At 41.4% G+C, this 24,168-nt stretch overlaps 1 protein-coding gene across 9 annotated transcripts in view; it reads left to right on the top strand.

The window, feature by feature from the left end:
* Nucleotides 1–1,054: 1,054 nt before the first annotated feature.
* Nucleotides 1,055–24,168, top strand: part of TRAK2 (trafficking kinesin protein 2) — a 63,343-nt gene continuing 40,229 nt past the window's right edge. For 2 of the 9 annotated variants that reach the window (XM_058549597.1, XM_058549590.1), the window contains exons 1-4: nt 1,055–1,271; nt 9,590–9,631; nt 10,300–10,409; nt 11,206–11,256. The gene's annotated coding sequence lies outside the window, so the exon portion shown is untranslated. Of the gene's footprint in view, nt 1,272–9,589; nt 9,632–10,299; nt 10,527–11,205; nt 11,257–24,168 lie in introns of all 9 variants that reach the window. The other 7 variants (XM_058549596.1, XM_058549592.1, XM_058549598.1 and 4 more) reach the window with 5 other exon arrangements.

Genomic DNA, 24,168 nt, shown 5'->3' with positions numbered 1-24,168 from the left:
CGCACAACTCCGTAGAATTTTCCAAATTTAGTGTCGTGACTCACGCTTTCAAAAAATATTTACTAGCGCCTACTGTGTGCCAGGCTCTGTGCTGGGTAGGCGCTGTGTCACAACTCCTGATCAAGTTTGAAGGAAAAAGGTACTTGACACAACAAACCCACGAGGGAAAAACAACGCTGGATTTAAGTCCCGAGGACAAGACGAAGCTTGAGCACTTAATTTTCTCAGTCCCGTTTGGGGGGACCTTGCGGCGACCTGGCAGAGGCGGCACACCGAGCCGGGACCAGGGGGCGTCTCGGGTTCGGGGACCCCGCAGGCCCGAGAGCGCGGCCGAGGTGAGAGCCGGGAAGAGCTCCGCGCCGCCCCGCGGGCACCGCCCCCCGCCCGCAGGTGCCTCGGCCGCCGGGCGCGGGCGGGGACGGCGCCCGGGTCGGGCAGAGCCGAGCCGAGCTGCGCGGGCAGGGGCCGCCCGCCACGCCGGCCGGACTCCCGCACGGCTCCGCCGGGCCCGGGCTCGGGCTCGAGGAGGGGCGGCGAGTTCCAGCCTCGGGCCTCCCGGGGCGAGCGCGGGCCGAGCCGCACTGCCTCACGTCCCCACCGGCCCCGACCCTGCCCTCCCGGCCCGGCCTCCCCTCATTACCCTGGCGGCGACCGCGGCCAGCGACTCTCCTCAGGCGGCCGGCGGTGCGGGGCCTGGGCAGGCGCAGGAGCCCGGCCCGCCGAGGGGCAAGGCGAGCGCGCAAGGCCCGCTGCCAGCGCGGGCCGCGGGGCACGGAAGGGCGGCGCGACCCGCTCGGGGGCAGCCGGCCAGGACCTCTGCCCCAGCCCCAGGCAGTCGGCCCGCAAGGGATTCGCCCCACCCGGCCCCAGAGTCGCGGCCCCGCCTCCGGCCCCAGGGCCAGGCTGCGAGGGGGCGGGGCCTCCGAGCTTGGGGGCGGGGTCGACGCAAAACTACTCCGGAGGGTGAGGGGGCTGGGCCCAGAGGAAACTACAATTCCCAGCAGGTCATGCGCTGGCGCCGTGGAGGCTGCTGGGAGAGTGGGTCTCCTTCGCTCTTCGCCAATAGTGCGGGGGCTGCCATTGAGCCGGCGTCGCTGCGAAAGTGAAGTCGCCGAGAGATGATGTTGTGAAGTCGCTCGCCCGTCCGTGCCACGCCCGGGCGGTTAGTGGCAGCGGTGGCCGCTTGGGCTGCTGCTCTCAGGCTGCCGCCGCTTTAGAAGCTTCTCCCTGAGGGAGCGCGGGCGGAGGACGCAGGACGCCGGGCTGTACCTGTGAGTAACCTTCCCGCGCACGACCCGAGCTTGCCCTTGCCAGCTTCCCCTGAAGGCGGAGGAGCCTCGCCGCCCCGCGCTCCTCCCGGTCCCCGGAGGTCACGCCCGGACACCGGAGCCCGAGGCTGGGTACCGGAGGGCTGGGTCCTCGCCGTGTTTTCCCCCCGCCGCGGTGGAAAGTGGGTTGTTTCCAAGTGTGGGTGCGAAGTGATGGGCGCCGGGCTCTGGCCTGCGGGTTCACCTCAGCTGCACCTCCGAGGATTGGCAGAATCTCGTCCTCTGCCGGAGAGCATCCCCGTCCCTGAGCAATGAGCGGCTTTAGTGTCAGGACGTCAAACCCTAAGCCTCGTTCGCCATCTGTGATGTGAGCGACAGGAGAGGGTATTGGAAAGAGCTTTTCCTACGTTGAGTGAGTTGGGCTTTTCTTGAGATTGATTTTGAGCCAGACACCACACGTCTTTTAAAAGCAACAGTTGGCTTTAGTTTCAAGCTTAAATAATGGATATTGGCAGCTGTCCTTTTTAGTATCCACATAAAGTTAATCTCCCGAACACTTAAAGGATTTCTGGGTCCTAATAATAGTGGTGAACTCAGGTACTTGCTCCCGAACCTTTTATTTAAACCTGCAGTTTCTGTGCAGGAATACCAGTAGTTTTTCGTTGGAAATTCGTCAAGCTAGAATGGACGTAGGAATAAAATGAAATGGACTCTTCCAGTTTTTTTTTTTTAACCTATTTCAGTAAATTTTTCCCCCACATTCAAATCTTTGCTGTAGAATTGGAAGTCTGAGCTACAGTGATCTCCAAATAGCATGTTGATGGTGGTGACGTGACACTTGAGAACAAATTGTGAAGGACATTTGGTGATGAGAAAGGGGAGGGATGAAGACGCTTTATCATCTCAGCAGTTATGCCAGTTTTCTATTTTTAAAGTTAAGTAATGTTCGACAAGTCTCAAGACATTCAGCAGTGCATGGTATATGAAAGACAGTGTTTTGTTATTTTACAGATTTTTATTCATATGATGGAAGGGGTGGGAAAGAAGAAACATTTGATTACTTCCAATCAGCCAGGCACCCCAGTGAGGGGCTCTACGTACATTTGCTCACTTAATCACTATAATAACCCTGTTGCACTAATCTGAGGATCAAAGACTTTGTTTATGTAACAAGTGCAGATTCAAACCTAGATCTGCCTTGCTTCAAAGTTACAGGTCAGGTAACTTATACGTACTTCAGAAATTACTGACCTTAAAAATTGGATGATTAAAAAGGATTTTCCAGCGTTATTTCCTAATGACACCTAATACATTGGTTCCTACACACCTTGGACGTCTAGAATAAGTCCTGAACCCCTGCAATAGTACTTTTTAACAAGTTATTCTCTCTGCTTGCAATTCCTATCCCCCCTAGAGCTCTGCTTGTTAAGACCCTAAAAGCCCATTCCAGATCCACCTCAGTTTACTTATGTGAGACATGATAGGATGAGATTTTCATCTCAAGAGTCCTTTCCAGTTCAAAGGTTCAGTGATTCTACAATTGAAAATATGAGCCAAGGATTATTAATCTCCATGAAGATGGTTAAAATCTGTAGTCACAAAGTAGAAAAACTTGTTTCTTAAAAATTTTACTTCAATACCCAAAACATGTTCAACACCAATATAAGGTATGAGACAGATGATAATGTATTATTTCATGTTTATTCTGAGCTTTATTTATATCATCTGTACCAGTTTTTGAACCTCTTTAGTTACTGTCATGTTTAGTTGGTGAGAAATGTGAGGCATCGAGGTAATACTCACATTTAAAATGAAAGTAATTGAAGGAACTGAATTATCCGTGGTTTTCAGTCATAGTTGTTCAGACCTGCAGTGTTCATGTAATAATAGGAAACGTTTATATAATACTTGCTGTGTGTTAGGTACCCATCTAAATGTTTACCTATATTAACTCATCCTCACAGTAGCATTATGAGGTATTTTTATAAATAGGCAACTGAAGCAGAGGATAAGTTAACATACCCAAGGTCCTTCAGCTACTAGGGGATGGAACTGAGTGTCAAACCCAGGCAATCTCAGAATCTTTACTTTAACATTTATTGAGCACCTGCTGTGTACCAGCCCCTCAACTGGATGCTTTTGTTACAATTAGGTCATTTATCTTTAAAACTACCTTATGTAGAATGGAAGTTCAGCATTTAGTGTCTTGCCCAAAGTCACAAGATAAGTAAATGTTAAAGCCAGGATTTGAACCTGCGGTTGCCTTTCTTTAATGTTCGTGTTGTTTATTCTACTTTCCGTTAATAATCAAATCTTTATTAAATACGTTTGATGGGCCAGACACTGTGCTAAGTGCTAGAGATTTAGTCTCTGCTCTTATGGAATACAGTCTGAAGAGGGAAAGAGCCAGTTGTGACAGTGTGTTAATAGGATAGCACACAGAGAGCGGCATACAGAGGTGCTGTGGGGACACAGAAAGGGCAGTGAAATCGGCCTGGAGTGGGAAGGCTTGGCCAGTCTTGGAAAATCAAATGGAAATTAGCCTGGGTAAAGAAAAGGAGAGGGGCTTGTTATGGGCTGAATTGTGCCCCTCCCAAATGCGTGTGTTGAAGCCCTAACTCCCGTAACCTCAGAATGTGACTGTATTTGGAGATAGGGCCATTAAAGAGGCAATTAAGTTAAAATGAGGCTTTTAGGGTGGGTCTTAATCCATTCTGACTGGTGTCCTTATAAGAAGAGGAACTTTGGATACAGAAAGAGACAACAGGGATGTGTGCACAGAGGAAAAAACCATGTGAGGACACATCAAGAAGGTGGCCATCTGCAACCACATGAGAAACCAAACCTGTCAGCACTTTGATCTTGGAGTTGTGGCCCCCAGAACTGTGAGAAAATGAAGTTCTGTTGTTTAAGCCACCCAGTCTGAGGTATTTTGTTATAGCAGCCCTAGCAAACTAATACAGGGGTGTTCTGGCAAAAGGAATGACTCACAAAAAGCCTTTGAAGTATGGCCAGGTTATTAGGTTTCGTGGTGAGAAGTGTTGAGAGATGAAGCTGGAGACTAGGCTGGGGCCGTATTAGGATGATTTTGTGTGAGATGCTGCGGGGTTTAAACTTTATCCTAAGGGCGATGGAATGGAGGGGTTTGTGGCGGTGGAAAAACATTAGATCCGCAATTTAGAAAGACTACTCTGTGAGCCTTGTGGAGGATGGATTAAAGGGGATAAGACTGGAGGCAAGGAAACCAATTAGGTGTCTATTGGTACAGAAAGCTGAACTAAAGATCTCAGAATATTGAAATGTCAAACTAAAACAGAGCCATTGTTAACATAAGGAAGATTTTAAAGGACACAGCTGTTAGGGCGTACATAAGATTTATATACCTGTTTTGTACCTAGAGACTCGCTTTGCTTTTGACATTTTGCTTTCCATAAATAAATAAAGCTTTACTCAAATATTACAGAACATTCAGTATTTTTCCGCTGCATTTAATAGGCACTTTTTTTTTTTTTTTTTTTTTGTGAGGAGATCAGCCCTGAGCTAACATCCGCCAATCCTCCTCCTTTTTTCCTGAGGAAGACGGCCCTGGGCTAACATCGGTGCCTATCTTCCTCCACTTTATATGGGACGCCGCCACAGCATGGCTTACCAAGCAGTGCGTCGGTGCGCGCCCGGGGTCCGAACCAGCGAACCCCGGGCCGCCGCAGCGGAGCGCGCGCACTTAACCGCTTGCGCCACCGGGCCGGCCCCAATAGGCACTTTTATGGTGCCTACACTGTTCTAAGCCAAGTCCTCTGACAACCTTATGAAATATCAACTATTATGATCTCCATTTTATACATGAAGATATTGAAACACAGAGAGGTTATGTAACTTGCCTGGAGTCACATAGCTAATAAACGGCAGTGTTAAGATTCAAACTCAAGCAATCTGTTTTCAGAGTCGGTGCTCTTAGCAGTTATACTATGCTGTTGCCATATATTGTTTACCAAGATCTTCGACTGCCTATGAAAGCAGGAGGGTGGAATACAAAAATAAGTTGGGTGTGTTTGCCATAGTAAGTACACAGTTTATCAGAGGAGTTAAGGAACCAATTATAAGGTGAAAAAAAAAAATAAGTGTTTTAGAGAATGGTGGGAAGTATTGGGAGGCAATACTTTGAGTTAGGGCCTCTGGGGAAGCTTGGTAGAAAAGGTGGCGTTTGAACGGGGCTGTAAAGAATGGCTGGACTTTGAATATGTAGAAGGGGGAGAGGACATTAAAGGCAGAAGAAATTGCATGAACAAAGTTACAGGATTGGGAATTTCTTGTTGTGTCCTGAGAACGAGTAAATGCAACCCTTTGTTTTGGCTGGAATATATTGTGTGTTTGGAGAAGCCAGTTTGGAGGACGGGGGAATGGCAAATGTCTGGGGAAGAGAACGCTCAGGGAGTGAGGGGCAAAGAAAATTGTGAGATTTTAAGCCGAATGATTGAGGTGTATACTAGATGTAGCAATTATCTTTCAGGAGAGGATAAAGTTTGTCTAGTTCCAACTAATCAGTTAACAAGTCCTGTCTTCAAAGTCTCACAAATCCCTCTTACTGTTTCCATTCATCTAGTTTATGCCTTTATTACAATAATCCAGGCATAATGTGACAAAATTTCTTAATTGTTTTTGTCTCTAATCTCTGTATTCCTGAAATTTATCCTGTATCCTGACTCCAGATTTATTTCGCAAATGTCACTTTCCATTTAGAAATTTGTTTCCTGTGGGTTCAAGTTCAGACTTTTTCATCTAAACTAGTCAAATTTAAAGCTCTAAGTACCTTCCCCATAATCATTCCCACTTAAATTGGTCTGTACACTGTGGCCAAACTGGCTCTGTCTGCTGTTTGCTTTGGGGCCTCTTTTTTTCCTTTGTCCTTTACCAACCCAGTACCCCCATTTCTCACTATCTAAATCTTTCCATCCTTGAGGAACCCACTGAAGTCTTACTCCTATGTGAAGCCAGACAACTTCAACTAGAAAAGAACTCTCCTCTCACTATCTATAGAACAATTCTGTTCTAATACTCATTAAATACTTACTTATCTGGTGGTATCTTGTTTTCTTAGATTTCTTAGACCATTAGATCTTATATCTACTCTAGATTGTGGAGATCATTAGAGCTCTCCCCACTAGATTTTAGATTTCTTAGGTCTTGAACCTCCTTTGGGGCAAAGGCTGTTGTATACTGCTTTTTCTCTCTTTCCAGTACTTAGTTTAATTCAAGAGGCATTTATTGAAAACTGTCCAATCAGCAGCTGATTGACCAGTTGTTAATTGAGATCATTTTATTGAAATTTCTTTTATAAATGGCTTCTTAATATGTAATGTTCTGACTTAATTCCTAACTTAACTGCTGACTCATGTAACCTTGAGGATATCCTGTTTAACCACCCGGTATTATGGTTTATTCATGCTAGAAAATGAAGCATACAAAGTCTACCCGTGATATAGAGGTGGAACTAATTCATGTTGTAAAGATCATTGAGGTCTTTGAAGCTTATCCGTATATCTCTGTCTGTGTTTGCCAGACTTCGAGTTCTTTCTCTTTAGAAAGCTTTGTGATAAGTCATGAAGAAGGAAGGAATAGTTCAAATAAAATAGGGTCTAATTTAAGAGTGTTACACTATGTCGTTTAACAATGGAGTTGATAAATTGTGTGTTAATGGTGAAAGAAGTCACCCACCAGTTTAGTTAATAGTTCATTTCTTTTTTGTGTGTGTGAGGAAGACTGGCTCTGAGCTAACATCTGTTGCCAATCCTCCTCTTTTTTTTTTGCTGAGGAATGTTAGCCCTGAGCTAATAGCTGTCCCCATCTTCCTCTGTTTTTTTATATCTGGGACGCCGCGAGACATGGCTTGATAAGCAGTGCGTATCCATGACCAGGATTCGAGCCTGTGAACCCCGGGCCGCGGAAGCAGAGCATGCGAACTTAACCACTACGCCACCAGGCCGGCCCCCAGTAGCTCATTTCAACAACAAATATTTATTGACTTGCTTGAGCTCCTGCCATTATATTCCCATTCTGATCAGCAAGGAGGAGCAAAGGGAGAAGATAGCACCTTCCCCCTTCCTTCCTGGAAGAGGACTTTTAGGAAGTAAATTGTAACATCTGTTGTGAAAGAAACAAATTAGATGCTGAGTTAGAATGTAAAGGTGGCAGGGGAGGCTCCTTTAGATCAGGTGGACTGGTGACTTCTCCCTGAGGGTGACTTTTCAGCTGAGACCTGAAGGGTGAGAAGTAGTTACCATATAAACAACAAGAGGAAAGTGTACTCAAGGTAGAGTGGATAGCTACAAAGGCCCAGAGATAGGAGAGAGTGTGATGATGCAGTAAAAAGAAGTGACAGAAGGCCTGTGTCTCTGGCTGAGGATGAGCAAGGAGGAGAATGGTGCAAGATGAGGGAGGAAAAGGAGTCGGGGGCCAGACTAGGTCGGACCTTGTAGACTGTGATTTGAAGTGTGGATTTTATTCTAGGTATTATAGAGAACCCGTTAAATTTTTTTTTAAGGAGTTTAGTTTTAAAAACATTATTCTTGTTTCCTTATAGAGAATAGAGAGGAGCAGGAGGTTAAGTATGGAGGCCTGTTAGGAGGTTGGTTCATAGTCTAAGAGATGTTGACAGCTTGAATTAGGATGATAGAAGAGGGGATGAAGAGAAGTGGGTAAGTGTGAGATATATATTGGTATTAGACTGTACAGGATTTGGTAATGGATTGGATGTGGCAAGGTGAGAGAAGGGAGGCATCTACTGTTCAGTGGATCAATTCAGGGGATCATAATCAGCCTGTGAGAAAATTGAGTGGAGCTCAGGAAGAAGTCTGATCTGAAGAGCCAGATTGGGAGTTATTAACGCTAAAGAGATAGTTTGATCTGTGGTAGGTTGGTTGGCACAAAGGTAAATGAAAAACAGTAACAATAAAGAACATGGTCACAGTTGGAACTCTGAGAAACACCAATATTTAAGCATCAAGGAGAAGGAGCTGGGTGATGCAATGAAGGGATTTGAGAAAAGAGCATTCTTGGTAAGGTGTAGGCTCCAGGAGAGCCACAGGGGGGAAGTTGAGGTAGGGAGGAGTCAACAATACTGACCCAGAGATGACGTGAGATAACAACTAAGAAGGTATGGTTGGATTGGTTGGCAGGGACTCTTGGTGACTGCAGGCAAGGTGTTTTCAGGAAAAATCAGATTGTAGTGGGGTTGAGGTGTGTATGAGAGGGGGAAAAGAGAATGAGAGTAAATAGTCTCTGAAGAAGCTTGGCTAAGGACAGAGAGCAGTAGCCAGAGGGAAACCCAGAGTCTTGGGGAAGAGAGATTTTTAAAATTTTATTTTATCTGTTTTTAATAAAATGGAAGATTTTGAGCATAATAAGAGGGCAAGGAAGAGGATGAAGCTAGTGAAGGATAAGGAGAACCAGTGGAGCAAAGTTTAGAGAAGGCAGGAGGAGAGACTTTGAGGTAACATATATTTCATTATTTTTTAACTGGATGGACATACACACATGGTAGAAAAATTGACAGGTAAATGATGAAAAATAAGTTTCTCTCCCCTTCTGTGTTCCAGCCACCCAGCTCCTCTTCTAAGAGGATTGCTAATTTACAGTCTTGTCAACAAGTGTGCAAGTGCATGATTGAGATTATATTTGTACTTAATTCTCAGCGTTTGGAGAGAAAGCTAGCTATAGATTATGTGGATTTATTGGTGGGAAGAATTAGAGTAGGAGAGATGGAGAACAGAGAGAGGTTCAGAGATGAGTGAGAAAGATGTGGTATGGAATTTCTCGGAAAAGAGGGACTTTGAAGAGGATAATGGAAGGCATGCCATGGTTGATGACCGAATTTTTGGCAGGGTCCCATTCCACATAGTTTTGTTGACCTTTTCAGGAGAACTTAACTACTCTTTATGTTTAATATGCATGTCAGCTTAGAAAATGAAATCTCAAAAATTCATCACTTATGTAAAGTTAAATATCTGGGATCCAACCGCCAAAGCTCTGCTTTCTGCTCTCACTGCTTTCAGTCACAGGCGTGTTGTGTGTGGTGCTTTGGGCTTATTCAGGCCAGAGGTATAAATCAAAACAAAGGGAAGCTTGTTGGTTAAGAAAGAGCACTCTCTGTCTGAAGGAAGAAAGGAAGAGGAGGAGACTGGAAACCAACTACAATGTCTCTGAGATGGTACTACTGTTCCTAAAGCCCATAATTTAACAACTTCAAAAAATTTCTTTTCAACCATTCTCATCTTTTTAGCTACTACTAGGCTAAACCACTGAATTTGCCTTTGTTTTATTTTTAGTCACAAAATTGAAGACTACAGATGAGACTTACGTTAGCAATTGTGAGTTTTTTTGAGAAGATATTTAATCATTTCTCATTTGATGTGGGGCTTATTTTAAATACATTCGTAAACAGCTGCAGATTCTTAGTGGATAACGTGATAAAACTAAGCAATGAGCCAAAGATTCAGTTTTAGCTTTCCTATGAAACTGATAACTAGTTCTTTTTAGTTATTGCAAGAAAAGTGGACACTGTGTTATTGCTATAAAAATGATAAATCACCCTTTTAACAACAAACTCTTATACAGAGTTTTTCATAAAGCAGATACAATGCTTTCTTTTGAATGTTTACTGTTAGCTGGATTTTGTTTTTCAAGGCAAATTATTTAGTTGATGTTAGACTGAAATGTATTAATAATCAATTTTGTTCGTTAAATTACTTCTGTAATTCAGTGCATTGACATTTTTAGTCATTAAGCTTATAGTTAGGCCTGTATTGCGAGCCTACTATGTGTCAGTGGCTTTTAGGTTTGGGGCATACAAAAATAAGATACCTTCATTCAAGGAGCTCACAGTGCAGCAAGGAAGAAAGTGAGCACATAGTCTTCTGGGAGCAGCCAAGAAGGGGAATCAATAAACACTGATTAAGGAGGAAAATCATAATGAAAAATTTTAAGATTTCGTAACCATTTTTTCCACCTTTGTAAGCCACTCTGTATTTCTCTGTAGCGATTAACAGTAGGATTCTCACAAAAGAGAGGAGGACCTATGCTTTTCTTGGGAGGCAGTGAAGAAAGGACAGTGTGTATTCACGGCCAGCCCAGGGAAAGGAGTGCCAGGTGAGAAAAGCACTTGGCGACAGTGCCAGAGGAAGAGAAGCAAGCCGATGAAATCCCTTGTGCTGGAGGCATGAAAGGCAGAGGTCACTGAAGAACCAGCCGCGGGTTGAAAAACAGGTCCTGGAGTTCAGTCTCAAGCAGACACCTTCTGGATTCTCTGATAACCTGGTTATCTGGTTTTTCAGCCAACAGCAAGTTGGAAAGGGGAGAGGCCAGCTGGCAACAGTAAAGTGTAATGGTTGATGGCCTCACAGTGAGGCCAAAAACAAAATTAGAAGTACACTTAAAATCTCCAACAAATGAGCAATTTTGAGACCCTTAAGTTTGGGGAGAAAGAACTTTTAAAAGCTTATAATCTTGGACGATATCACTATAGTCACTATATTATAATACAGCAATTACTAGTCATAGTAATGACCCTGAGTCATCAAATTCTTTTCAGTCCATTCTGTCTAACCCCTCCCATAGCAGTTTGTTGGACTTTTCTCATTACCATGTCTTATCTTTAGGGGGAAAACATCTTACTACCAATGTTTTTAAAATAAGAAAACCACAGAGGGCAGGGAGAGTGCTAACGATTTTTGCCACAGTGTTGTCAAACCCATCTCTAGGGAATGTTTGCGACTCAGTGTAACTGATGGGCTTAATTGATACAGCCCTGCACAGATGCTCGCATCTCTCACTGAAACCATGAGGGGCCTGTGCAGTTTTTTGTAAATTGGGCTAAGAAAGCCTTCAGTTTTCAAAAGCTGTAACAGTCTTACGTTTCTCACGTAGTTTCATTTTTCTCCCTAAGACAGGTGGCAAGGATGTAGCCTGACTCCAGATTGATTCATTCATTTAACAGGTATTTATTGAATGCCTGGCATTTGCAAGATATTAAGATATAGATGGACTTAATTTATTGGAATAAGGATTTATTTTGGTCTATATTCCACTTATTATTTTTAACTACTCAGAACAAGTTACAGAATTGTTTGTAATTTACAGTAATACTTCTATATTATTTTCTTGATGCTGTAGAATAGCCCATTTAAAGGCAAAATCCGACTCAGATTTGGAGTTGTCTTATTAAAGAAATATGATATACATAAAAACACATATTCTGCTTCATAGTAAATAACAGCCAACTTTGAGATCAGATGACTCATTTCTGAAAGCAAATATAAACCACTTAAGAGCAAATTAGGGCTTACTTGCTTTTTTTTTTTTCTTTATTCAGTAATCAGTAGGTGTTTTTACAGAGTGGAGTGGAGAGATAGGATTGTATTTGAATTATCTCTGAGGCTTTTTCAGACTATACACGTTCACTGCTTCCCTCCCCCTGCCCCCAAGTCTCTTGCCAGTAGAGCTCAGAGGTTAGAGGCCCCAAGCATTGGGAAAACAGTCTTGGGTTTGATTCTTGGCTCTTACTAATTTGGGCAAGTTACGTAACCTCTAAGCTTCAGTTTCCTTATCTATAAAATGATGACAATAATAATATCTACATCATGGGGCTGTTGTGAGGATTAAAAAGGGTTCATGTGCACAAAGCATTTAATCCAATGTCTAGCACATAGTAAGTGCTCCATCTGTGTTAACTATTATTATTAGGAAAGACTGACTTTAGAACAGAATTGAGAATATATTTCTTTATCATGTATTTTTCGTTTGAAACACAGAAACCTCTTGTGTCTTTCTTATCAGTCGTTTACCATTATAAGCTGATCTTAGAAAACTTCTGTAGTACTAGTTTCATTTGGTATATTCTACAATAAAGTCATGAGTTTAAGAGGTTTTATTTTTGCTTTTGGAGTCAAAAGAGCTAGTTTCTGCTCAGGAAAAGTCTCACATGACAGTGGTGTCTCTTCTTCAATTGTTCAGGTCTAGAAATTAAAGTTTTCTCAGTGTACTCAGAGTTGATCAGGCCTGGAGGAAAGACATTAAGCAGACTCACTAAAGAGTGATAAGCCAGAATGTCTGCTCTTCATATACAGTAGAACTGTCAAGTAAACTGCATGTTTGATTGCTATAGTTAGTATATTTTTCCCTTACCGGAAAATCTGCATGAGAAACCAAGTTATTGGAAGTTTTTTTTCTGTGTGTGCTTTTAGAGGTGGAGGACATTTGAAGCATAAGGTACAGTAAGCTAAGGGAATGGGGTGGGCTGCGTAGCAGTATGCATCCACGAGCCACTCCAGCTCAGAGGAGAGAAGGCTGAGGCTGGAGGACCAGGTGGGAAGCTATTGCAGTAGCCACGGACGGAGAGAAGGGCTTGAACTAAGGCCATAGCAGTCGGCCTGGAGAGTAAATTGACAGGAATTGGTGACTGCATGGGAAGCAGGGATTGGGAAGAAAGATGATTCTTAGATTTTTGGCTCTGCTGATCAGGTGAATTGATAATATTAACTAATTAATAGAGCTCGAAAAGACAGATTTCATGAGAGAAGGCTAATGAGTTCAGTTTAGAATGTGGTGAATTTATGGTACTGTTTATAAATTGATATTGAGATTTCCAGTTTAAAGTCAAGAAATGCCAATTTGGGCTGAAGATAGAGACTTGGGGAGTAATTATCTTATAATTGGAAATTAAGGCCTTTGAAGTAGATGAGGATCCTGAGGAGAGAAAGGAGAGGGCCCATGAGGGAATCCTGAAGAACTGGAGATACCAGCTATGAAAGGCAGGTGGAGGAAGAGGGTTCCTCAATTTCCTCAGCCACCTGGTTGCTGTATCCATCAAGTTCAGAATCCCCTTGTCTCCTGAGTTGCAGATAGCCAGTAGCCACAGCTCAAAAAATTTATCTGTTCTTATTTGTTTCCTGGATTTCATTGGCAAACCAGAATCATTCATTACATGTCAATTCTCCCTCAAAAGGTAACTTTATCTTGAAGTCCTGGAGCTGGTTGTAACAGCTGGTTTGAAAAACAGTGACTCTTATGTCTCAACTATAATATAGTTTGAACATCTCTTGCCTAGTAGAATAACATTACTAAAATGCTTATATGTCTTAGATTTGCAGAATTCTAGAATCGTTCTAGAATTACGTATGTTTATAAATATGTTTATAATAAGTATTCTTCTGTCCTGAGCATCACTCACCCACATTTTAAGTTACACCCTGTTCCTGGTCATATAAGATTGCCTGTCCTGCTGCCACTGATTACTGTGTTGATCTGAAGAGCTCTGCTGCCTACAGTTTTCTTTTGGCACCTTCTGGGAACTTCTCCTGAAGGCTTTGAGTATCATAAGTTTAAAATAACTGAAGCGGGGCCGGCCCCGTGGCCTAGCGGTTAAGTTCATGTGCTCCATGTCGTTGGGTCGGAGTTCACAGGTGTGGATCCCAGGCACAGACTGACTCACCGCTTATCAAGATGTGCTGTGGCGGCGTCCTATGTAAAGTAGAGGAAGATGGGCATGGATGTTAGCCCAGGGCAAATCTTCCTCAGCAGAAAAAAAGAGGAAGATTGGCATGGGATGTTAGCTCAGGGCTAATCTTCCTCACAAAAAAAATAACTGAATAACTGAAGGATTTAGGGTCATCTTAAGCCAGCAAAAGCAAGTTTACATTTTATTGTTAGGGTACAAAGAGAAATGAGGACACAGACTTTCTGCCTCTTCTTGAATTATTTCTGTTTTTAAAATTTGTGTTTACCTTACTGCTATATGAAAGTGCTGTTTCTTGGGGTCTTCTTATCTATTTGATCTGAAGAGCAGATTGTACAGTGATATTCCTTTTTTTTTTTTTTTTTGTGAGGAGATCAGCCCTGTGCTAACATCCGCCAATCCTCCTCTTTTTTTTTTTTTTGCTGAGGAAGACGGCCCTGGGCTAACATCTGTACCCATCCTCCTCCACTCTACATGGGACGCCGCCACAGCATGGCTTGCCAGGCAGTGCGTCGGTGCGCGCCCGGGATCCGAACCAGCGAACCCCGGGCCGCCGCAGCGGAGCGCGCGCACTCAACCGCTTGTGCCACCGGGCCGGCCCCTACAGTGATATTCTTAAGTCTGCCATCATGATTATGTCTGTTCGATTTATTTCTTAATCTCCTGTGAAGAGTTTGTAGGTTTTCAGGTGATGGTGTCTTTTGATTTAGTCTAATACCTAAATTTTGCCAGTCAACACTGAAAGAAAATACTCTCTGATTTGTTGGATTTATTTGAAGAATTTATTTGATTCTAGAAGTATAGTACATATTTAGTACTCACGGAATCAATTGTATTGTATTGTATAAAATGCTTTTGCTCAAGATGTTTCCCTCCATTATTGGTTAAGAGAACAGGAAATCCACAAACTCTATAATGCCATTCACTGTGTATTACTCATTTTTGAAGACCTTAATTGTTTTTTCCTTTTTTAACCATTACTTTAGTCAAAAAGATATAATTTTCTGTTTTAAAACAAAGATTTAAAAGTACAGTAACTATGATGATTTTATTAATATCCTGAAATAAGAATTCTTGACAGCAACTGCTCTTGTGAGCTCATATTTTATATGTCTGTAACCCGGATGTCCAGACAGAGCCTTTAAGAGCTAAGTAGTTGACCTGAACCTTCAGTGAGTGTCCCGTTATCGAGAAGCCAAAACCCTCCCTAAGATTTCGGCAAATTCCTGGTGTTCTTGTGGCCCCTGAGCCACTGCCGTCTGGATGAGACTTCTTTCCCGTCCCTTCCCTCTCCCTCTCCCTCTCCAGAGAAAGAAAAAACAATTATTTCCTTAGTCTTCTGCAGAGCATCTTAGCCTTCCTTTGGATGCTGCAAGGCCTCCCCTTCCACTGTAAGTGGCTTTTCCATGGATTTTCCTCAAGGAGCTCTTCTGTCAGATGTTAAGATGATGAAAGGTGTCCCTTATTAGGTATAATTTGATAATAATAGCTCTTCTAGTACCTCTTATTTTCTCCACTTATCAAACATTCAAAGAATTAAATAATTCATACTAAATTCAGTCTCTGTTCTTTAGAAGTTATAAGAAAACCCTATCTTGAAAAAACCTTTGCCATGTTAGAATTGAATATATTTTATAGTATTGTGTAGCTCTTTTGCCAGAGGGTACAGAGAAGATAGTACTGTCTTAAAAGGATACAGAATTTCAGCTAGAGTTTAAGTATCAAGTTACTCTTTCTCTTAGAGAAATAAATCAAGACTATTCTGTGAATGTGATACTGAAGCCTACCCTTTGGAGTTTGCATTTAGTGTTTTTGAGCTATTTTCTATCCTGTTTCCTTTGACTAAACTACCATATGACATCACTAAATTATTTTTGACTGTCAAATAATAAATTGCTTTGTTTTTCATATTTCTAAGCTAATGATGATCTTTTATAGAAACGAGTTTGAAAAAAATGGGTGGTGGGAAGAGGCATAAAACTAGGGATGTATAATTGTAGTCAATGCTATTGTGAGGACTTTTATATATCTACTGTCTCTGATACGCATTGTCACTCTGGGACGTCAAGCAAAAGATGGAATTTCTGTCTAGAAGTAGAGTTTTGAAAAGATGATGTTGATACTGTTTATTCATCTATTTGTTGTATTTTCTATGAGTTTGGCATCATTGTAGTCTTTCATTCCGTGGTGCAAAAATACCATGATTTAGGGTGTAGACTAGACGTCAGCAAACTATAGCCTTTGGGCCAAATCCAGCCAGTTCTGTAAGCTAAGAATGGTATTTGCATTTTTAAAGGGTTGGAAAAAAACCAACAAAGATTATAGGTGACAGAGCCTTATATGGCTGCAAAGCCTGAAATATTTACCGCCTGGCTTTTTACAAAAAAGTTTGCTGATCCTTGTTATGGATTCTTGAGTTTTCAAGTGGATGGATAACCTGTTAATTGTGAGAAAGTCACTGATGGAAACTATCAGTGGTTATATAATTGTATATTCTGAATACTGTGTAATTTGGAAATGAATTACATTAAAATGATGGCATAGGGGCCGGCCCTGTGGCCTAGCCGTTAAGTTTGGCACGCTCCACTTTGGCGGCCCAGGTTCAGATCCCAGGCACAGACCTACACCGCTCGTTGGCAGCCATGTTGTGGTGGCGACCCACATACAAAATAGAGGAAGATTGACACAGATGTTAGCTCAGGGCCCATCTTCCTCAAGCAAAAGGAGGAAGATTGGCAACAATTGTTAACTCAAGGCAAATATTCCTCAGCAAAAAAAAAAGATGGCATAGATTGATAATATGTTGACATGGAAAGATAATGAGTAGGCTGCTAAATAGCATGTTAACATTCTGTCTCCCAGTGAAAGATGGCAAAAGATTAAAAGTTGCTTTCATTTGATTCTGCATTTTATCTACTGTGTAGGTTTTTTTTAAATGAACATATTACTTTATTTATAATGAGAAACAAAGATGCACACGTGCATATGTGTGTGTTGTGTTGTGTTTGTGTGTTTTAGAGAGAGAGAGAAGGTGAATGGAAATTTCCAGTATAGCTTGTTTTTCATCAGATGAGAGAGAGGTTTATGGAATGTAGCTTATTATGCACCATGCACTTTTAAACTCTTGTCATCTTTGAACTTAAATACTTTTCCCTTCCAGGCTTTTACCAGATAACCAAACACCTGAAAATGTCAACATTGAGGGTTACTCCCACTTGTTTTTTTTTACCATTTCCTTAGTTGACATCTAATTACACTGCTTTAGAAAAGCTAGGTAGTAATATAAAAGCAACATGGCCTTTTAAGAAATTGTCGGAAACTGTGCCCACATAGTTTTACATTGCAGAGACTGCTAGTTCTGCATACGTTGTCTCCAGCTAATGTTTCCTGTCTAGGCCGGTGTTCAGGATTGAAGAGATGCAATAATCATTATATGATCAGTAGTCTGCAAAGAACAGTAGGACTTCCATACGTTTTTAAAAAAATTTATTTGGGGTAGATATGCCCAGGAGCAGAATTGCTGGGTCTTAGGGTACATAGGCACTTAATTTGACTCCATAGTCTCTGATGGTTCCTTTAAATGGCTGTGCTAGTCTGCATTCCCACCATGGGCTTTTTATTTGGGGGAAATTTTTATATGAGTTTCTCTAAGACCAGTAGTTAGTGACAAGAAAGGATTGCCTTTGGTAAGAATAAGTGTCAAGAACTCCTGAATTATTGCTGGGCGGCAGTTCCAGATGAGATATATACCCATGGTTTTTGTAAGAGTATGTGCTTTTTGAGAGCTAGAGCTGTTAGCAGTGTGGACGAGTAGGAACTCATCTGAATCATGTATCTTCTAAGTCTGTGTCCAGGTGACCAGGTACCATGAAATGGTATTGTTTGTATTTTATAATTCTACCTTCTGATCTATTTAAATTTGTATTTAACACATAAATAATGTTTACTGTGCACCAAGTACTGTTATATATGCTTTATAGATAGTAACTCATTTAATCCCCATAACAACCCTGTAAGATAGTTAGTATTATTGTCCCCATTTTATAAATGAGGAAACTGAGGCACAGAGGGATTAAGTGTAGATTTCTCAGTTTTATTATTACTAATTAGGGAATATGGAGAACTAATGAAAAGTCTGTGAAAATAAAAGGGGGGGTTATATAGTATGTGTTATTTCATAGTCCTTTACAAATACAAAGGTGCTATAACTTTTCTGACTTTAACTTCTGAATACCAATCTGTGTAACTCATTCTAAGGCCGAATGGGAAGGGGAAACACGTCTACTAACATGGTTAATATTAGACTTCTAAGAATTTGACAATAAAATCCAGAGATAGTGATAACCTTTATTAGATGCCATAGTTGGTACTCCCACACACTGGATGTGTGACATTTCTGGATGGGTAAAATTTAATTATTTAAGCACCATAAAATATTATCTTTTAATGTTTTCTTTTAAATCCTGCTTTCCTAACTTCTTAAAGTAGTAAATAGGAAAGCATGATGTAACATTTTCCTCATGATTGGGGTCATATTTTGATAACTGTCATTGTACTTTGATGAGGATATAGATGTGAAATATGAAACAGAATGGCTTCTGATAATGACTAGACCTTGCTTTCTTGAAAAGATCCCTAATATCCTTTTGCCTTTGGATTATTTGCCTAATCTTATGAAAGGTAAAGTATGGAATGTGCAGCCATGGTTGTATAATTAATGGCTGCTTTTCTGTAAAATTAGTCATTGACTCATAAGTGGTTCCTTACCTAGAAAATCTTCTTCAGTGTTGCTGTGGTGGTTTTACCTCTGAGTGATTTGAAGACGCCAATGACTCACTGATAATTATTAGCAGTCACCAATTCTGTTGCTATTCACTTTGTTGAGGAAAGTATAGAGAAATAGTATCCCTTTCGACTTCAATAATTTGGGCTGAATTACTTCAAAGAATATAAATTCATTATCTTTTCCAAACAAGACATCAGGCTAAAATTTTCTTCAAACCTTCTTTAATATTTGGCTTGAAACAAAATGCCAAGCACAAGCAACATCTAAGATTACATCTCCAAATGTATAGGACAGAAAGCCCTGTACTCGCATGGTAGATTTGCTTTCTTATAAATCTTTTGATACACAAACTCACCTGCTTAAAAGGTGTAACTTAGGAACTTTCTGGGTAGGGACAAAGTATGCTGCAGTGCAAGGGTCAGCTCTGCTGATCACCAGCAGAGGGTCATTTTCTATTCAGCCCTTGTTATTTATAGCATGTTTGTTTTATGTATGTATGGTTTTGAGGTATTTTATAAATATTACAAACCCCATTTTGTCCCTAAAAGTAGTGTTAGTAGTGATAGACTGATAGATACAAAAGTAGACATAGTGTAAAAAACAGAAGGTGCGAAAATTACACATGTTAAATATACGATTGGACAGTCCCACAATGTGTGAAAAAAGGTGTAGCTGTGCAGTTGACAGTCGGCCAAAGATGGAGGAACGTGAATGTCTGAAATGGTTTCGGCAGGGATCAGCGGTGAAGTGGGATGCCTGTTTAGTCAAAGGTTAATTCAGCTTTGAGTGAGTTGTTCAAGGGCTTAAAGGCTAAGCATGGCAAATGCAAGTGCTGCTGTGGAAATTTATCAAAAACCACAGATGGCCCCCTGGGTCCAAGGCCTTTTCTAATCTGCAGGTGAAGCCGGGGGGGGGGGGGGGGGGGGGGGGGTGGTGGTGGTGGTGGTGGTGGTGGTGAGGGGGTGGGATTCCTTAGCTGCCAGAGGTTCCCTCCCTTCTCCTGTTGGTAGAGATTGTGGCAGGGAGGGGTTGCCTGCCTCAGCAAATGTTCATTGTAAACAAAACAGGGCAGTTTAAAAAAAAATGCCCAAAATATATCAACTAAAAGGAAATGTGGACCCCATAAGCCTAAATCTCACTCATGGTTTTGGACTTTTAAGCTAATGGATTTAACAGCCTTTTGGAATCTGGCCTGTTTGTAAGTAGAGCTGCCTCCATATATTTCGTATTCTGAAAACCCTACTGATCTTTACATTGAATGGCGCTAGAAAAGAGGGACAAAATGTTTCCTGGGCACAAATCCTATTTCCTCAGGGTGAACTTGGAAATTGCTGGTAGAATAATTGTGTTGGAGGTAGCCAATGTAATGTACTGTGGCGCATCAGTGCAGTTGGACTTGATGTGCTGTGTGGTCTTTGCCTTTGTGGGGCTGCTGCTCACTATTCAGGTTGGATTTTGGTAGTGACACCACCTCCTCCCTTTTTTTCCAGCTGTTAGCACTGAAGCCATCATATAGTCTTTTTGTGGTTCGATATCTGGTTTTAAAATTATTGTGGTTTTTTTGTAAATCTTATTTTTGATGTAGCCAGATACATTAAAATTAGTGAGTCTTTGTCAAAAATCTATTATTTGATATAGGAATATGGTACATTTATTTTATTTTTTAGATTATACGGTTTATCTTGTGTCTGGATCAGGGTTGCCACTGCCTACAAAAGCTGGGGCTGGAGTTGGTCCTTGGCACTGTTCCCACTTCTGCATGCAGATCAGCAGCCAACATGTATTTTATTTTATTTTATTTTATTTTTATAATTTTATTTATTTATTTTTCCCCCAAAGCCCCAGTAGATAGCCGTATGTCATAGCTGCACATCCCTCCAGTTGCTGTATGTGGGACGCGGCCCCAGCATGGCCGGAGAAGTGGTGTGTCGGCGCGCCCCTGGGATCCGAACCCAGGCCGCCAGTAACGGAGTGTGCGCACCCAAATGCTAAGCCACGGGGCTGGCCGGCCAACATGTATTTAAATTAGTCCTCAAAGTGTTATTTTAAAATTTAAAAATGTTTCCAATTTAAATGTTTGTTAAATCATTATATTTACTGTAGTTCCAAGCTCTGCACCCCTGTTGATTTGAAGTTTCTCTGAATTGTTTTTAGCCCTTTCTATAAGGCTGTTTTGGCCGGAGTATCCTGTTTTAAGGAAGTAGCAAGATTTTTTTTAGGGCACAGGGCCTATATTTAGACACTCAGCGTTGACCACTTAGTTTCCATGGCTAGGCTAAATTAAGTCATGAGCCGTGTTGTTTTCTGCCAGCAATATTTATACCAATGACATGTTTTGGTTGTTCTTTTCAAGTCTCATTCCTATTAAAATAAGTCACTTGGCTATTTTACTTTATTTTCTTCTAAATGTGCGTGAATTACAAAGGCTGGCTTCTTGTTAACTAATGCGTGCTTGGTTGATTGTTTTATAAAGAAAAGCAGCCAAGTTTTTCTAAAAGATCCAGCATGAGCAGTAAATGATATTCAAGAAAATACTAAGAATATGTGTCTACAAACTAGGAAAGGCACTGAAAATATGTTTGTGCTTGCCAGAGTTTAGTTTTAGCTACGTTTGGGACTCTGACTCTGCATGCATCAGAGAGGTAGAGTGAAGATGATTAGTGGGAATAAACCAACATCACTATCAGGGGTCAGGAAGTAAATGTGACTTCTTATGTTGAGAGAAGATGCCATTAAAGCAGTAAAGCAGGGTTTACATTGTGCCCAACTTTGTGTTAGGTACAGTGATAATAATGATAATAAAATAGTACTATTTGGGTGATAGAAATAATAATAACTAATATGTGCATAGCATTTACTGTATTCTAAGACATTGTTCTAAGAGCTTTCCATGTATTACCTTCATGTAATTCCCCCAACGACCCTCTGAGGTAGGTGCCACTATTACCCTCTCATAACTTACTTAATCCCTATAGCAACCTGATAAAGTAGGCCTTGTTATTAGGCCCATTTTACAGATAAGAAAAGAGGTTAAGTACTTTGGCCAAGGTCATACAATTAATAAGTGGTGAAGCTGGGGTTCAAGGCAGTCTAGCACCAGAGTCTATGCTCTTAACCACTGTGGTAGGCTGAATAATGGCCCTCAAAGATATCCAGATCCTAAGCCCCTGGAACCTGTGAATATTACCTTATATGGCAAAAGCAATTTTGCAGAAGGGCCTAAATTAAGGATTTTGAGATGGGGAGATTATCTTGGATTATCCCATTGGGCCTCGAAGGTAATCATAGGTGTACTTATAAGTGGGAGATAGAGGGATATTTGGCAGAATGTGGTGATGTGACAGTGGAAGCAGAGAGAGAGATTTGAAGATGCTGTGCTTCTGGCTTTGAAGATGGAGGAGGGGGCCCTGAGCCAAGGAATGTAGCTCTAGAAGCTAGAAAAGACAAGGAAATGGATTCTCTCCTAGAGTCTCCAGAGGAAGCACAGCCCTGCCAATACTTAGGTTTTGGTGCATTGAAACCATTTTGTCCTTTGGTGTTCAGAACTGTAAGATAATAAATTGGTATTGTTTTAAGCCACCAAATTTATGGTAATTTGTTGCAGCAGCAATAGGAAACTAATACAGCCACTATGCTGTGGATACAAGTACTAGTTATAGGTAACACTTTTTATTATAAGCAGCGCTTCTCCAGAATCCATGAAGGAATGAGCTTCAGTAATCGCCCTCAGAGGTCCTGCTTTATGGCACTTGTCACTTTATTGCTAGGACCACAGTTTCTTAGTCCTTATTTCTTTCTATATGAAGATTATTCAGAGATAATCTTTAGACTACATCTATTACAGAGTCAAACAGGGTAGCCATTCTGAGCTCAGAGTTGACTGCTGAGCTAGAAACTTAAGAAATACTAGGCAGAAGACATCATCTTTTCTTCAGGCTCAAGCGAAAGGGGGAAGCTGAAGGGGATAAGCATTTTAGTGTCGACTGTGTGTCAGGACTATTTTTATTTAGTCCTCATACCTGACACTCCCTGTAAAGAGTAGTTAATTATTACTCCCATCTGGACAGTGAGGAACTGTTAAATAATGTGCTCAAAGTCAGAAAACCAGTAAAGAAGATGAAAATTGAGGCTGGTCTAATGCAAAGTTGCATATATTCTTCTACACTCAGCATTGCTACTCCAAACTAATCCTACTGAGGAACTCAGTCTAGACTAGGGTGTATCCAAAGGGTTTACTTAGTTCTAAAGCATCACCAGGAAAGACGTATCATTTCCGGATGATCCCTGACCTGGTGCAGTCTGCAGGTTGGGCAGGTTCCTGGATTGCCCTGCAGGTCTAGATTCTTCCTGCATGACTCTGGAGATGGGCTTAGTTCTATGTTCAACTTGCTTTTCTCTATTCTTGTGTGTAAGAGTTAAGACCAAACCATTAACAAAACCTCCAAAACTAATTGAAAAGCAATTCTCTAGAGCCAAGATCTGGAGTCCAGTTTTTTGTATTCCTGTGTGATATGTGTAAATATGAAAAAATAGGAATGGTAATGTAAATATAAGATTAAACGAGCTAGTGTGTAACAGAGCGACAGGCAGAAGGTCCCAAGGTTATCATTAGGTTTTCACAACCGTCTTTGATTAAAATGTGATTGAGAACCACAGTTCTGTTTAAGAACCAGTTTGGACCAGTATGAGAGGCACTTTGCTTTTATCTCCTCTCTTTATCTGCCTCCCTCTCTTCTCTCACTTTCTTATCTTCCCTCCCCTCTCCACTTGCATCTTCACAAGCAAATTTGTAACTTATTACTTTTAAAAAATGCTTTCTTAGAAATTGAAAATAACTTTTAAATGCACTTGTACATGTAGAGAGTAGAAGTCTGTTCTGAGAAGCCAATTGACAATACCTAAACAAATGAGCATGGCAGTGTTCCAATAAAACTTGATTTATGGACATTAAAATTTGAATTCAGTGTAATTTTTACATATCATGAAACATTTTAACTTTGATTTATTTTCAACCATTTAAAGTTGTGAAAACTATTCCTAGCTGACAGGTTATACAGAAACAGATGGCAGGCCAAATTCAGCACACGGGCAATAGTTTGCTGAGCTGCGCTACATGGCCTGTTACACACTAGCATGTTTATTCTTATATTTGCATTGCCATTCTATTTTTTTAAATATATCACTGGGTTCATAATTTATAAATCGGGGTCCCTGGAGTATTATAATTTAAAAGACCTTGATAAAGATTATATGTGACATACTTATGTGGCAGGTGGTTTTTGGTGGCCTACCCAAGAATCGTCTTGGGATTTTGTTGTGTAAGAGTTAAGACCAAACCATTAACAAAACCTCCAAAACTAATTGAAAAGCAATTCTCTAGAGCTTTGTTGGGATTTGTTGGCATCATTCCTCCCCCTTCTTCTAGTTGGGAGTTTGTTCAGATGCTTGGCAGTCGTGTACTTCAGGGGAGGCCGCTTTCTTCCTCCTCCCGATTTCGGGGGGCAGAGGTGAGCAAATCTTCACTGGTTTGGTCTGATTTTAGTTCCATTCGCCTTGCAGTGACTGATTTAGGAACGGCAATTTGGACAGTAAGATACATGGGGAAGAAT

Source organism: Diceros bicornis, chromosome 10, assembly GCF_020826845.1.
Source record: "Diceros bicornis minor isolate mBicDic1 chromosome 10, mDicBic1.mat.cur, whole genome shotgun sequence".
Classification (NCBI taxonomy): domain Eukaryota; kingdom Metazoa; phylum Chordata; class Mammalia; order Perissodactyla; family Rhinocerotidae; genus Diceros; species Diceros bicornis.
Note: the sequence above shows the minus strand (reverse complement) of the source record. Positions and strands in the feature narration are given on the sequence as shown.